At 41.2% G+C, this 15293-nt stretch overlaps 21 non-coding genes across 21 annotated transcripts; 9 read left to right on the top strand and 12 right to left on the bottom strand.

Moving 5' to 3' along the window:
• Window positions 1-193: 193 nt before the first annotated feature.
• trnak-uuu lies at window positions 194-266 on the bottom strand. The gene has a single exon. It is a non-coding gene; the product is annotated as a tRNA-Lys (tRNA).
• A 1220-nt stretch (window positions 267-1486) lies between these two features.
• On the bottom strand, window positions 1487-1559 carry trnak-uuu. Its single transcript has one exon. It is a non-coding gene; the product is annotated as a tRNA-Lys (tRNA).
• A 168-nt stretch (window positions 1560-1727) lies between these two features.
• trnaw-cca lies at window positions 1728-1799 on the top strand. The gene has a single exon. It is a non-coding gene; the product is annotated as a tRNA-Trp (tRNA).
• Window positions 1800-2790: 991 nt separating this feature from the next.
• trnak-uuu lies at window positions 2791-2863 on the bottom strand. Its single transcript has one exon. It is a non-coding gene; the product is annotated as a tRNA-Lys (tRNA).
• A 168-nt stretch (window positions 2864-3031) lies between these two features.
• trnaw-cca lies at window positions 3032-3103 on the top strand. The gene has a single exon. It is a non-coding gene; the product is annotated as a tRNA-Trp (tRNA).
• A 991-nt stretch (window positions 3104-4094) lies between these two features.
• On the bottom strand, window positions 4095-4167 carry trnak-uuu. Its single transcript has one exon. It is a non-coding gene; the product is annotated as a tRNA-Lys (tRNA).
• A 1220-nt stretch (window positions 4168-5387) lies between these two features.
• Window positions 5388-5460, bottom strand: trnak-uuu. The gene has a single exon. It is a non-coding gene; the product is annotated as a tRNA-Lys (tRNA).
• Window positions 5461-5628: 168 nt separating this feature from the next.
• trnaw-cca lies at window positions 5629-5700 on the top strand. The gene has a single exon. It is a non-coding gene; the product is annotated as a tRNA-Trp (tRNA).
• A 991-nt stretch (window positions 5701-6691) lies between these two features.
• On the bottom strand, window positions 6692-6764 carry trnak-uuu. Its single transcript has one exon. It is a non-coding gene; the product is annotated as a tRNA-Lys (tRNA).
• A 168-nt stretch (window positions 6765-6932) lies between these two features.
• trnaw-cca lies at window positions 6933-7004 on the top strand. The gene has a single exon. It is a non-coding gene; the product is annotated as a tRNA-Trp (tRNA).
• A 991-nt stretch (window positions 7005-7995) lies between these two features.
• Window positions 7996-8068, bottom strand: trnak-uuu. Its single transcript has one exon. It is a non-coding gene; the product is annotated as a tRNA-Lys (tRNA).
• A 1220-nt stretch (window positions 8069-9288) lies between these two features.
• trnak-uuu lies at window positions 9289-9361 on the bottom strand. Its single transcript has one exon. It is a non-coding gene; the product is annotated as a tRNA-Lys (tRNA).
• A 168-nt stretch (window positions 9362-9529) lies between these two features.
• On the top strand, window positions 9530-9601 carry trnaw-cca. The gene has a single exon. It is a non-coding gene; the product is annotated as a tRNA-Trp (tRNA).
• A 991-nt stretch (window positions 9602-10592) lies between these two features.
• trnak-uuu lies at window positions 10593-10665 on the bottom strand. Its single transcript has one exon. It is a non-coding gene; the product is annotated as a tRNA-Lys (tRNA).
• Window positions 10666-10833: 168 nt separating this feature from the next.
• On the top strand, window positions 10834-10905 carry trnaw-cca. The gene has a single exon. It is a non-coding gene; the product is annotated as a tRNA-Trp (tRNA).
• Window positions 10906-11896: 991 nt separating this feature from the next.
• Window positions 11897-11969, bottom strand: trnak-uuu. Its single transcript has one exon. It is a non-coding gene; the product is annotated as a tRNA-Lys (tRNA).
• Window positions 11970-12137: 168 nt separating this feature from the next.
• On the top strand, window positions 12138-12209 carry trnaw-cca. The gene has a single exon. It is a non-coding gene; the product is annotated as a tRNA-Trp (tRNA).
• A 991-nt stretch (window positions 12210-13200) lies between these two features.
• Window positions 13201-13273, bottom strand: trnak-uuu. The gene has a single exon. It is a non-coding gene; the product is annotated as a tRNA-Lys (tRNA).
• Window positions 13274-13441: 168 nt separating this feature from the next.
• Window positions 13442-13513, top strand: trnaw-cca. The gene has a single exon. It is a non-coding gene; the product is annotated as a tRNA-Trp (tRNA).
• A 991-nt stretch (window positions 13514-14504) lies between these two features.
• trnak-uuu lies at window positions 14505-14577 on the bottom strand. The gene has a single exon. It is a non-coding gene; the product is annotated as a tRNA-Lys (tRNA).
• A 168-nt stretch (window positions 14578-14745) lies between these two features.
• On the top strand, window positions 14746-14817 carry trnaw-cca. The gene has a single exon. It is a non-coding gene; the product is annotated as a tRNA-Trp (tRNA).
• The last annotated feature ends 476 nt before the right edge of the window (window positions 14818-15293 follow it).

Below are 15293 nucleotides of genomic sequence, written 5' to 3'. Positions count from 1 at the left end.
ATTTGAAATGTGACAAAGCGGCTGGATTAACAAGAAGTTAATCTTTAAACCGATGTATAACACTTGTATTTTTGTGAATGTTTATATTGACTATTTCTATATTTTGAATTTGGCGCTCTGCAATTTCACCGGATGTTGTCGAGGTGGGTTGCTAGCAGAACACCTGCGCCAGAAAAGGTAAACATTAAAGCAACGCCCAAACAGGGACTTGAACCCTGGACCCTCAGATTAAAAGTCTGATGCTCTACCGACTGAGCTATCTGGGCTCTGCATCTGCTTATTTTCAGACACTTAACCTGCCGGGCAGAGGCACGTGCTGATGGTGGTGGTATTGTCAGATGGTTCATTTCCCCAGAGAACCAGGCCTCCATTCCAAATTATACACTCATTAAAATCTGAACTAGGCATCCTCTCCAAAGATGTTAAATGTCAATGACCTCGTGGCGCGTCTGACTCCAGATCAGAAGGTTGCGTGTTCAACTCACGTCGTGGTCATGGTTTTTATGTGTGCAATCTCTGCCGCCTTTACTCAGTGAATCAGCACAAGTACCAATGTGGCTTTACAGTACTAATCTTGCACAGAAACGAACAAACCAATGCTGCTTTTGATGAAAATTGTCTCTCACAAAAACCTGTCACACTGCAAAATCTTAAATGAAATCATGTGATTGTCAGTCTTCGAACAGGGAGTTTAATGTATGCTTGGGGGCAGTTTTTTGATGCCTGGATGAGAAACGTTCCCAAAGTAAACTGCCATTTACTCAGGCCCAGAAACTAGGATATGCATATAAATGGTAGATTTGGATAGAACACACTCTACAGTTTCCAGAACTGTTAAAATAATGTCTCTGAGTATAACAGAATTTATATGGCAGGCAAAAACCTGAAGAAAAGTTATCCAGGAGGTGGGATTTTTTTGATGTGGGTAGTTTTCAATTGAATGCCTATTGAGTTTCTAATGGGTTAGGATCCAGATTCAACAAACTTTGCCGGTACTATTAGGATGTATTCGTCTGCATGTTTTGACCTCCTTTGAGCCAGTGTATTACTGAACACAATGCGCCAACAAAACAGAGTTTTTGGGATATAAAGAGGGACTTTCTCTGACAAAACAAACCTTTATTGTGGAGCTGGGACTCTTGTGACTGCAACCAGATGAAGATGTTCAAAGGTAAGTGATTCATTTTATCGCTATTTATGACTTTTGTGACTCGTCTACTTGGTTGGAATATGTTTTTGTAAGTGGGGCGCTGTCCTCAGATAATCGCATGGTAGGCTTTCGCAGTAAATCCTATTTGAAATGTGACAAAGCGGCTGGATTAACAAGAAGTTAATCTTTAAACCGATGTATAGCACTTGTATTTTTGTGAATGTTTATATTGACTATTTCTATATTTTGAATTTGGCGCTCTGCAATTTCACCGGATGTTGTCGAGGTGGGTTGCTAGCAGAACACCTGCGCCAGAAAAGGTAAACATTAAAGCAACGCCCAAACAGGGACTTGAACCCTGGACCCTCAGATTAAAAGTCTGATGCTCTACCGACTGAGCTATCTGGGCTCTGCATCTGCTTATTTTCAGACACTTAACCTGCCGGGCAGAGGCACGTGCTGATGGTGGTGGTATTGTCAGATGGTTCATTTCCCCAGAGAACCAGGCCTCCATTCCAAATTATACACTCATTAAAATCTGAACTAGGCATTCTCTCCAAAGATGTTAAACGTCAATGACCTCGTGGCGCAATGGTAGCGCGTCTGACTCCAGATCAGAAGGTTGTGTGTTCAACTCACGTCGTGGTCATTGTTTTTATGTGTGCAATCTCTGCCGCCTTTACTCAGTGAATCAGCACAAGTACCAATGTGGCTTTACAGTACTAATCTCGCACAGAAACGAACAAACCGATGCTGCTTTTGATGAAAATTGTCTCTCACAAAAACATGTCACACTGCAAAATCTTAAATGAAATCATGTGATTGTCAGTCTTCGAACAGGGAGTTTAATGTATGCTTGGGGGCAGTTTTTTGATGCCTGGATGAGAAACGTTCCCAAAGTAAACTGCCTGTTACTCAGGCCCAGAAAATAGGATATGCATATAAATGGTAGATTTGGATAGAACACACTCTACAGTTTCCAGAACTGTTAAAATAATGTCTCTGAGTATAACAGAATTTATATGGCAGGCAAAAACCTGAAGAAAAGTTATCCAGGAGGTGGGATTTTTTTGATGTGGGTAGTTTTCAATTGAATGCCTATTGAGTTTCTAATGAGTTAGGATCCAGATTCAACAAACTTTGCCGGTACTATTAGGATGTATTCGTCTGCATGTTTTGACCTCCTTTGAGCCAGTGTATTACTGAACACAATGCGCCAACAAAACAGAGTTTTTGGGATATAAAGAGGGACTTTCTCTGACAAAACAAACCTTTATTGTGGAGCTGGGACTCTTGTGACTGCAACCAGATGAAGATGTTCAAAGGTAAGTGATTCATTTTATCGCTATTTATGACTTTTGTGACTCGTCTACTTGGTTGGAATATGTTTTTGTAAGTGGGGCGCTGTCCTCAGATAATCGCATGGTAGGCTTTCGCAGTAAATCCAATTTGAAATGTGACAAAGCGGCTGGATTAACAAGAAGTTAATCTTTAAACCGATGTATAACACTTGTATTTTTGTGAATGTTTATATTGACTATTTCTATATTTTGAATTTGGCGCTCTGCAATTTCACCGGATGTTGTCGAGGTGGGTTGCTAGCAGAACACCTGCGCCAGAAAAGGTAAACATTAAAGCAACGCCCAAACAGGGACTTGAACCCTGGACCCTCAGATTAAAAGTCTGATGCTCTACCGACTGAGCTATCTGGGCTCTGCATCTGCTTATTTTCAGACACTTAACCTGCCGGGCAGAGGCACGTGCTGATGGTGGTGGTATTGTCAGATGGTTCATTTCCCCAGAGAACCAGGCCTCCATTCCAAATTATACACTCATTAAAATCTGAACTAGGCATCCTCTCCAAAGATGTTAAATGTCAATGACCTCGTGGCGCAATGGTAGCGCGTCTGACTCCAGATCAGAAGGTTGCGTGTTCAACTCACGTCGTGGTCATTGTTTTTATGTGTGCAATCTCTGCCGCCTTTACTCAGTGAATCAGCACAAGTACCAATGTGGCTTTACAGTACTAATCTCGCACAGAAACGAACAAACCGATGCTGCTTTTGATGAAAATTGTCTCTCACAAAAACCTGTCACACTGCAAAATCTTAAATGAAATCATGTGATTGTCAGTCTTCGAACAGGGAGTTTAATGTATGCTTGGGGGCAGTTTTTTGATGCCTGGATGAGAAACGTTCCCAAAGTAAACTGCCTGTTACTCAGGCCCAGAAAATAGGATATGCATATAAATGGTAGATTTGGATAGAACACACTCTACAGTTTCCAGAACTGTTAAAATAATGTCTCTGAGTATAACAGAATTCATATGGCAGGCAAAAACCTGAAGAAAAGTTATCCAGGAGGTGGGATTTTTTTGATGTGGGTAGTTTTCAATTGAATGCCTATTGAGTTTCTAATGGGTTAGGATCCAGATTCAACAAACTTTGCCGGTACTATTAGGATGTATTCGTCTGCATGTTTTGACCTCCTTTGAGCCAGTGTATTACTGAACACAATGCGCCAACAAAACAGAGTTTTTGGGATATAAAGAGGGACTTTCTCTGACAAAACAAACCTTTATTGTGGAGCTGGGACTCTTGTGACTGCAACCAGATGAAGATGTTCAAAGGTAAGTGATTCATTTTATCGCTATTTATGACTTTTGTGACTCGTCTACTTGGTTGGAATATGTTTTTGTAAGTGGGGCGCTGTCCTCAGATAATCGCATGGTAGGCTTTCGCAGTAAATCCTATTTGAAATGTGACAAAGCGGCTGGATTAACAAGAAGTTAATCTTTAAACCGATGTATAACACTTGTATTTTTGTGAATGTTTATATTGACTATTTCTATATTTTGAATTTGGCGCTCTGCAATTTCACCGGATGTTGTCGAGGTGGGTTGCTAGCAGAACACCTGCGCCAGAAAAGGTAAACATTAAAGCAACGCCCAAACAGGGACTTGAACCCTGGACCCTCAGATTAAAAGTCTGATGCTCTACCGACTGAGCTATCTGGGCTCTGCATCTGCTTATTTTCAGACACTTAACCTGCCGGGCAGAGGCACGTGCTGATGGTGGTGGTATTGTCAGATGGTTCATTTCCCCAGAGAACCAGGCCTCCATTCCAAATTATACACTCATTAAAATCTGAACTAGGCATCCTCTCCAAAGATGTTAAATGTCAATGACCTCGTGGCGCGTCTGACTCCAGATCAGAAGGTTGCGTGTTCAACTCACGTCGTGGTCATGGTTTTTATGTGTGCAATCTCTGCCGCCTTTACTCAGTGAATCAGCACAAGTACCAATGTGGCTTTACAGTACTAATCTTGCACAGAAACGAACAAACCAATGCTGCTTTTGATGAAAATTGTCTCTCACAAAAACCTGTCACACTGCAAAATCTTAAATGAAATCATGTGATTGTCAGTCTTCGAACAGGGAGTTTAATGTATGCTTGGGGGCAGTTTTTTGATGCCTGGATGAGAAACGTTCCCAAAGTAAACTGCCATTTACTCAGGCCCAGAAACTAGGATATGCATATAAATGGTAGATTTGGATAGAACACACTCTACAGTTTCCAGAACTGTTAAAATAATGTCTCTGAGTATAACAGAATTTATATGGCAGGCAAAAACCTGAAGAAAAGTTATCCAGGAGGTGGGATTTTTTTGATGTGGGTAGTTTTCAATTGAATGCCTATTGAGTTTCTAATGGGTTAGGATCCAGATTCAACAAACTTTGCCGGTACTATTAGGATGTATTCGTCTGCATGTTTTGACCTCCTTTGAGCCAGTGTATTACTGAACACAATGCGCCAACAAAACAGAGTTTTTGGGATATAAAGAGGGACTTTCTCTGACAAAACAAACCTTTATTGTGGAGCTGGGACTCTTGTGACTGCAACCAGATGAAGATGTTCAAAGGTAAGTGATTCATTTTATCGCTATTTATGACTTTTGTGACTCGTCTACTTGGTTGGAATATGTTTTTGTAAGTGGGGCGCTGTCCTCAGATAATCGCATGGTAGGCTTTCGCAGTAAATCCTATTTGAAATGTGACAAAGCGGCTGGATTAACAAGAAGTTAATCTTTAAACCGATGTATAGCACTTGTATTTTTGTGAATGTTTATATTGACTATTTCTATATTTTGAATTTGGCGCTCTGCAATTTCACCGGATGTTGTCGAGGTGGGTTGCTAGCAGAACACCTGCGCCAGAAAAGGTAAACATTAAAGCAACGCCCAAACAGGGACTTGAACCCTGGACCCTCAGATTAAAAGTCTGATGCTCTACCGACTGAGCTATCTGGGCTCTGCATCTGCTTATTTTCAGACACTTAACCTGCCGGGCAGAGGCACGTGCTGATGGTGGTGGTATTGTCAGATGGTTCATTTCCCCAGAGAACCAGGCCTCCATTCCAAATTATACACTCATTAAAATCTGAACTAGGCATTCTCTCCAAAGATGTTAAACGTCAATGACCTCGTGGCGCAATGGTAGCGCGTCTGACTCCAGATCAGAAGGTTGTGTGTTCAACTCACGTCGTGGTCATTGTTTTTATGTGTGCAATCTCTGCCGCCTTTACTCAGTGAATCAGCACAAGTACCAATGTGGCTTTACAGTACTAATCTCGCACAGAAACGAACAAACCGATGCTGCTTTTGATGAAAATTGTCTCTCACAAAAACATGTCACACTGCAAAATCTTAAATGAAATCATGTGATTGTCAGTCTTCGAACAGGGAGTTTAATGTATGCTTGGGGGCAGTTTTTTGATGCCTGGATGAGAAACGTTCCCAAAGTAAACTGCCTGTTACTCAGGCCCAGAAAATAGGATATGCATATAAATGGTAGATTTGGATAGAACACACTCTACAGTTTCCAGAACTGTTAAAATAATGTCTCTGAGTATAACAGAATTTATATGGCAGGCAAAAACCTGAAGAAAAGTTATCCAGGAGGTGGGATTTTTTTGATGTGGGTAGTTTTCAATTGAATGCCTATTGAGTTTCTAATGAGTTAGGATCCAGATTCAACAAACTTTGCCGGTACTATTAGGATGTATTCGTCTGCATGTTTTGACCTCCTTTGAGCCAGTGTATTACTGAACACAATGCGCCAACAAAACAGAGTTTTTGGGATATAAAGAGGGACTTTCTCTGACAAAACAAACCTTTATTGTGGAGCTGGGACTCTTGTGACTGCAACCAGATGAAGATGTTCAAAGGTAAGTGATTCATTTTATCGCTATTTATGACTTTTGTGACTCGTCTACTTGGTTGGAATATGTTTTTGTAAGTGGGGCGCTGTCCTCAGATAATCGCATGGTAGGCTTTCGCAGTAAATCCAATTTGAAATGTGACAAAGCGGCTGGATTAACAAGAAGTTAATCTTTAAACCGATGTATAACACTTGTATTTTTGTGAATGTTTATATTGACTATTTCTATATTTTGAATTTGGCGCTCTGCAATTTCACCGGATGTTGTCGAGGTGGGTTGCTAGCAGAACACCTGCGCCAGAAAAGGTAAACATTAAAGCAACGCCCAAACAGGGACTTGAACCCTGGACCCTCAGATTAAAAGTCTGATGCTCTACCGACTGAGCTATCTGGGCTCTGCATCTGCTTATTTTCAGACACTTAACCTGCCGGGCAGAGGCACGTGCTGATGGTGGTGGTATTGTCAGATGGTTCATTTCCCCAGAGAACCAGGCCTCCATTCCAAATTATACACTCATTAAAATCTGAACTAGGCATCCTCTCCAAAGATGTTAAATGTCAATGACCTCGTGGCGCAATGGTAGCGCGTCTGACTCCAGATCAGAAGGTTGCGTGTTCAACTCACGTCGTGGTCATTGTTTTTATGTGTGCAATCTCTGCCGCCTTTACTCAGTGAATCAGCACAAGTACCAATGTGGCTTTACAGTACTAATCTCGCACAGAAACGAACAAACCGATGCTGCTTTTGATGAAAATTGTCTCTCACAAAAACCTGTCACACTGCAAAATCTTAAATGAAATCATGTGATTGTCAGTCTTCGAACAGGGAGTTTAATGTATGCTTGGGGGCAGTTTTTTGATGCCTGGATGAGAAACGTTCCCAAAGTAAACTGCCTGTTACTCAGGCCCAGAAAATAGGATATGCATATAAATGGTAGATTTGGATAGAACACACTCTACAGTTTCCAGAACTGTTAAAATAATGTCTCTGAGTATAACAGAATTCATATGGCAGGCAAAAACCTGAAGAAAAGTTATCCAGGAGGTGGGATTTTTTTGATGTGGGTAGTTTTCAATTGAATGCCTATTGAGTTTCTAATGGGTTAGGATCCAGATTCAACAAACTTTGCCGGTACTATTAGGATGTATTCGTCTGCATGTTTTGACCTCCTTTGAGCCAGTGTATTACTGAACACAATGCGCCAACAAAACAGAGTTTTTGGGATATAAAGAGGGACTTTCTCTGACAAAACAAACCTTTATTGTGGAGCTGGGACTCTTGTGACTGCAACCAGATGAAGATGTTCAAAGGTAAGTGATTCATTTTATCGCTATTTATGACTTTTGTGACTCGTCTACTTGGTTGGAATATGTTTTTGTAAGTGGGGCGCTGTCCTCAGATAATCGCATGGTAGGCTTTCGCAGTAAATCCTATTTGAAATGTGACAAAGCGGCTGGATTAACAAGAAGTTAATCTTTAAACCGATGTATAACACTTGTATTTTTGTGAATGTTTATATTGACTATTTCTATATTTTGAATTTGGCGCTCTGCAATTTCACCGGATGTTGTCGAGGTGGGTTGCTAGCAGAACACCTGCGCCAGAAAAGGTAAACATTAAAGCAACGCCCAAACAGGGACTTGAACCCTGGACCCTCAGATTAAAAGTCTGATGCTCTACCGACTGAGCTATCTGGGCTCTGCATCTGCTTATTTTCAGACACTTAACCTGCCGGGCAGAGGCACGTGCTGATGGTGGTGGTATTGTCAGATGGTTCATTTCCCCAGAGAACCAGGCCTCCATTCCAAATTATACACTCATTAAAATCTGAACTAGGCATTCTCTCCAAAGATGTTAAATGTCAATGACCTCGTGGCGCGTCTGACTCCAGATCAGAAGGTTGCGTGTTCAACTCACGTCGTGGTCATGGTTTTTATGTGTGCAATCTCTGCCGCCTTTACTCAGTGAATCAGCACAAGTACCAATGTGGCTTTACAGTACTAATCTTGCACAGAAACGAACAAACCAATGCTGCTTTTGATGAAAATTGTCTCTCACAAAAACCTGTCACACTGCAAAATCTTAAATGAAATCATGTGATTGTCAGTCTTCGAACAGGGAGTTTAATGTATGCTTGGGGGCAGTTTTTTGATGCCTGGATGAGAAACGTTCCCAAAGTAAACTGCCTGTTACTCAGGCCCAGAAACTAGGATATGCATATAAATGGTAGATTTGGATAGAACACACTCTACAGTTTCCAGAACTGTTAAAATAATGTCTCTGAGTATAACAGAATTTATATGGCAGGCAAAAACCTGAAGAAAAGTTATCCAGGAGGTGGGATTTTTTTGATGTGGGTAGTTTTCAATTGAATGCCTATTGAGTTTCTAATGGGTTAGGATCCAGATTCAACAAACTTTGCCGGTACTATTAGGATGTATTCGTCTGCATGTTTTGACCTCCTTTGAGCCAGTGTATTACTGAACACAATGCGCCAACAAAACAGAGTTTTTGGGATATAAAGAGGGACTTTCTCTGACAAAACAAACCTTTATTGTGGAGCTGGGACTCTTGTGACTGCAACCAGATGAAGATGTTCAAAGGTAAGTGATTCATTTTATCGCTATTTATGACTTTTGTGACTCGTCTACTTGGTTGGAATATGTTTTTGTAAGTGGGGCGCTGTCCTCAGATAATCGCATGGTAGGCTTTCGCAGTAAATCCAATTTGAAATGTGACAAAGCGGCTGGATTAACAAGAAGTTAATCTTTAAACCGATGTATAACACTTGTATTTTTGTGAATGTTTATATTGACTATTTCTATATTTTGAATTTGGCGCTCTGCAATTTCACCGGATGTTGTCGAGGTGGGTTGCTAGCAGAACACCTGCGCCAGAAAAGGTAAACATTAAAGCAACGCCCAAACAGGGACTTGAACCCTGGACCCTCAGATTAAAAGTCTGATGCTCTACCGACTGAGCTATCTGGGCTCTGCATCTGCTTATTTTCAGACACTTAACCTGCCGGGCAGAGGCACGTGCTGATGGTGGTGGTATTGTCAGATGGTTCATTTCCCCAGAGAACCAGGCCTCCATTCCAAATTATACACTCATTAAAATCTGAACTAGGCATCCTCTCCAAAGATGTTAAATGTCAATGACCTCGTGGCGCAATGGTAGCGCGTCTGACTCCAGATCAGAAGGTTGCGTGTTCAACTCACGTCGTGGTCATTGTTTTTATGTGTGCAATCTCTGCCGCCTTTACTGAGTGAATCAGCACAAGTACCAATGTGGCTTTACAGTACTAATCTCGCACAGAAACGAACAAACCGATGCTGCTTTTGATGAAAATTGTCTCTCACAAAAACCTGTCACACTGCAAAATCTTAAATGAAATCATGTGATTGTCAGTCTTCGAACAGGGAGTTTAATGTATGCTTGGGGGCAGTTTTTTGATGCCTGGATGAGAAACGTTCCCAAAGTAAACTGCCTGTTACTCAGGCCCAGAAAATAGGATATGCATATAAATGGTAGATTTGGATAGAACACACTCTACAGTTTCCAGAACTGTTAAAATAATGTCTCTGAGTATAACAGAATTCATATGGCAGGCAAAAACCTGAAGAAAAGTTATCCAGGAGGTGGGATTTTTTTGATGTGGGTAGTTTTCAATTGAATGCCTATTGAGTTTCTAATGGGTTAGGATCCAGATTCAACAAACTTTGCCGGTACTATTAGGATGTATTCGTCTGCATGTTTTGACCTCCTTTGAGCCAGTGTATTACTGAACACAATGCGCCAACAAAACAGAGTTTTTGGGATATAAAGAGGGACTTTCTCTGACAAAACAAACCTTTATTGTGGAGCTGGGACTCTTGTGACTGCAACCAGATGAAGATGTTCAAAGGTAAGTGATTCATTTTATCGCTATTTATGACTTTTGTGACTCGTCTACTTGGTTGGAATATGTTTTTGTAAGTGGGGCGCTGTCCTCAGATAATCGCATGGTAGGCTTTCGCAGTAAATCCTATTTGAAATGTGACAAAGCGGCTGGATTAACAAGAAGTTAATCTTTAAACCGATGTATAACACTTGTATTTTTGTGAATGTTTATATTGACTATTTCTATATTTTGAATTTGGCGCTCTGCAATTTCACCGGATGTTGTCGAGGTGGGTTGCTAGCAGAACACCTGCGCCAGAAAAGGTAAACATTAAAGCAACGCCCAAACAGGGACTTGAACCCTGGACCCTCAGATTAAAAGTCTGATGCTCTACCGACTGAGCTATCTGGGCTCTGCATCTGCTTATTTTCAGACACTTAACCTGCCGGGCAGAGGCACGTGCTGTTGGTGGTGGTATTGTCAGATGGTTCATTTCCCCAGAGAACCAGGCCTCCATTCCAAATTATACACTCATTAAAATCTGAACTAGGCATTCTCTCCAAAGATGTTAAATGTCAATGACCTCGTGGCGCAATGGTAGCGCGTCTGACTCCAGATCAGAAGGTTGCGTGTTCAACTCACGTCGTGGTCATTGTTTTTATGTGTGCAATCTCTGCCGCCTTTACTCAGTGAATCAGCACAAGTACCAATGTGGCTTTACAGTACTAATCTCGCACAGAAACGAACAAACCGATGCTGCTTTTGATGAAAATTGTCTCTCACAAAAACATGTCACACTGCAAAATCTTAAATGAAATCATGTGATTGTCAGTCTTCGAACAGGGAGTTTAATGTATGCTTGGGGGCAGTTTTTTGATGCCTGGATGAGAAACGTTCCCAAAGTAAACTGCCTGTTACTCAGGCCCAGAAAATAGGATATGCATATAAATGGTAGATTTGGATAGAACACACTCTACAGTTTCCAGAACTGTTAAAATAATGTCTCTGAGTATAACAGAATTTATATGGCAGGCAAAAACCTGAAGAAAAGTTATCCAGGAGGTGGGATTTTTTTGATGTGGGTAGTTTTCAATTGAATGCCTATTGAGTTTCTAATGGGTTAGGATCCAGATTCAACAAACTTTGCCGGTACTATTAGGATGTATTCGTCTGCATGTTTTGACCTCCTTTGAGCCAGTGTATTACTGAACACAATGCGCCAACAAAACAGAGTTTTTGGGATATAAAGAGGGACTTTCTCTGACAAAACAAACCTTTATTGTGGAGCTGGGACTCTTGTGACTGCAACCAGATGAAGATGTTCAAAGGTAAGTGATTCATTTTATCGCTATTTATGACTTTTGTGACTCGTCTACTTGGTTGGAATATGTTTTTGTAAGTGGGGCGCTGTCCTCAGATAATCGCATGGTAGGCTTTCGCAGTAAATCCAATTTGAAATGTGACAAAGCGGCTGGATTAACAAGAAGTTAATCTTTAAACCGATGTATAACACTTGTATTTTTGTGAATGTTTATATTGACTATTTCTATATTTTGAATTTGGCGCTCTGCAATTTCACCGGATGTTGTCGAGGTGGGTTGCTAGCAGAACACCTGCGCCAGAAAAGGTAAACATTAAAGCAACGCCCAAACAGGGACTTGAACCCTGGACCCTCAGATTAAAAGTCTGATGCTCTACCGACTGAGCTATCTGGGCTCTGCATCTGCTTATTTTCAGACACTTAACCTGCCGGGCAGAGGCACGTGCTGATGGTGGTGGTATTGTCAGATGGTTCATTTCCCCAGAGAACCAGGCCTCCATTCCAAATTATACACTCATTAAAATCTGAACTAGGCATCCTCTCCAAAGATGTTAAATGTCAATGACCTCGTGGCGCAATGGTAGCGCGTCTGACTCCAGATCAGAAGGTTGCGTGTTCAACTCACGTCGTGGTCATTGTTTTTATGTGTGCAATCTCTGCCGCCTTTACTCAGTGAATCAGCACAAGTACCAATGTGGCTTTACAGTACTAATCTCGCACAGAAACGAACAAACCGATGCTGCTTTTGATGAAAATTGTCTCTCACAAAAACCTGTCACACTGCAAAATCTTAAATGAAATCATGTGATTGTCAGTCTTCGAACAGGGAGTTTAATGTATGCTTGGGGGCAGTTTTTTGATGCCTGGATGAGAAACGTTCCCAAAGTAAACTGCCTGTTACTCAGGCCCAGAAAATAGGATATGCATATAAATGGTAGATTTGGATAGAACACACTCTACAGTTTCCAGAACTGTTAACATAATGTCTCTGAGTATAACAGAATTCATATGGCAGGCAAAAACCTGAAGAAAAGTTATCCAGGAGGTGGGATTTTTTTGATGTGGGTAGTTTTCAATTGAATGCCTATTGAGTTTCTAATGGGTTAGGATCCAGATTCAACAAACTTTGCCGGTACTATTAGGATGTATTCGTCTGCATGTTTTGACCTCCTTTGAGCCAGTGTATTACTGAACACAATGCGCCAACAAAACAGAGTTTTTGGGATATAAAGAGGGACTTTCTCTGACAAAACAAACCTTTATTGTGGAGCTGGGACTCTTGTGACTGCAACCAGATGAAGATGTTCAAAGGTAAGTGATTCATTTTATCGCTATTTATGACTTTTGTGACTCGTCTACTTGGTTGGAATATGTTTTTGTAAGTGGGGCGCTGTCCTCAGATAATCGCATGGTAGGCTTTCGCAGTAAATCCAATTTGAAATGTGACAAAGCGGCTGGATTAACAAGAAGTTAATCTTTAAACCGATGTATAACACTTGTATTTTTGTGAATGTTTATATTGACTATTTCTATATTTTGAATTTGGCGCTCTGCAATTTCACCGGATGTTGTCGAGGTGGGTTGCTAGCAGAACACCTGCGCCAGAAAAGGTAAACATTAAAGCAACGCCCAAACAGGGACTTGAACCCTGGACCCTCAGATTAAAAGTCTGATGCTCTACCGACTGAGCTATCTGGGCTCTGCATCTGCTTATTTTCAGACACTTAACCTGCCGGGCAGAGGCACGTGCTGATGGTGGTGGTATTGTCAGATGGTTCATTTCCCCAGAGAACCAGGCCTCCATTCCAAATTATACACTCATTAAAATCTGAACTAGGCATCCTCTCCAAAGATGTTAAATGTCAATGACCTCGTGGCGCAATGGTAGCGCGTCTGACTCCAGATCAGAAGGTTGCGTGTTCAACTCACGTCGTGGTCATTGTTTTTATGTGTGCAATCTCTGCCGCCTTTACTCAGTGAATCAGCACAAGTACCAATGTGGCTTTACAGTACTAATCTCGCACAGAAACGAACAAACCGATGCTGCTTTTGATGAAAATTGTCTCTCACAAAAACATGTCACACTGCAAAATCTTAAATGAAATCATGTGATTGTCAGTCTTCGAACAGGGAGTTTAATGTATGCTTGGGGGCAGTTTTTTGATGCCTGGATGAGAAACGTTCCCAAAGTAAACTGCCTGTTACTCAGGCCCAGAAAATAGGATATGCATATAAATGGTAGATTTGGATAGAACACACTCTACAGTTTCCAGAACTGTTAAAATAATGTCTCTGAGTATAACAGAATTTATATGGCAGGCAAAAACCTGAAGAAAAGTTATCCAGGAGGTGGGATTTTTTTGATGTGGGTAGTTTTCAATTGAATGCCTTTTGAGTTTCTAATGGGTTAGGATCCAGATTCAACAAACTTTGCCGGTACTATTAGGATGTATTCGTCTGCATGTTTTGACCTCCTTTGAGCCAGTGTATTACTGAACACAATGCGCCAACAAAACAGAGTTTTTGGGATATAAAGAGGGACTTTCTCTGACAAAACAAACCTTTATTGTGGAGCTGGGACTCTTGTGACTGCAACCAGATGAAGATGTTCAAAGGTAAGTGATTCATTTTATCGCTATTTATGACTTTTGTGACTCGTCTACTTGGTTGGAATATGTTTTTGTAAGTGGGGCGCTGTCCTCAGATAATCGCATGGTAGGCTTTCGCAGTAAATCCAATTTGAAATGTGACAAAGCGGCTGGATTAACAAGAAGTTAATCTTTAAACCGATGTATAACACTTGTATTTTTGTGAATGTTTATATTGACTATTTCTATATTTTGAATTTGGCGCTCTGCAATTTCACCGGATGTTGTCGAGGTGGGTTGCTAGCAGAACACCTGCGCCAGAAAAGGTAAACATTAAAGCAACGCCCAAACAGGGACTTGAACCCTGGACCCTCAGATTAAAAGTCTGATGCTCTACCGACTGAGCTATCTGGGCTCTGCATCTGCTTATTTTCAGACACTTAACCTGCCGGGCAGAGGCACGTGCTGATGGTGGTGGTATTGTCAGATGGTTCATTTCCCCAGAGAACCAGGCCTCCATTCCAAATTATACACTCATTAAAATCTGAACTAGGCATCCTCTCCAAAGATGTTAAATGTCAATGACCTCGTGGCGCAATGGTAGCGCGTCTGACTCCAGATCAGAAGGTTGCGTGTTCAACTCACGTCGTGGTCATTGTTTTTATGTGTGCAATCTCTGCCGCCTTTACTCAGTGAATCAGCACAAGTACCAATGTGGCTTTACAGTACTAATCTCGCACAGAAACGAACAAACCGATGCTGCTTTTGATGAAAATTGTCTCTCACAAAAACCTGTCACACTGCAAAATCTTAAATGAAATCATGTGATTGTCAGTCTTCGAACAGGGAGTTTAATGTATGCTTGGGGGCAGTTTTTTGATGCCTGGATGAGAAACGTTCCCAAAGTAAACTGCCTGTTACTCAGGCCCAGAAAATAGGATATGCATATAAATGGTAGATTTGGATAGAACACACTCTACAGTTTCCAGAACTGTTAAAATAATGTCTCTGAGTATAACAGAATTCATATGGCAGGCAAAAACCTGAAGAAAAGTTATCCAGGAGGTGGGATTTTTTTGATGTGGGTAGTTTTCAATTGAATGCCTATTGAGTTTCTAATGGGTTAGGATC

This window comes from Oncorhynchus mykiss, chromosome 28, assembly GCF_013265735.2.
Source record: "Oncorhynchus mykiss isolate Arlee chromosome 28, USDA_OmykA_1.1, whole genome shotgun sequence".
Classification (NCBI taxonomy): domain Eukaryota; kingdom Metazoa; phylum Chordata; class Actinopteri; order Salmoniformes; family Salmonidae; genus Oncorhynchus; species Oncorhynchus mykiss.
This window is presented reverse-complemented; position numbering and strand designations above follow the sequence as displayed.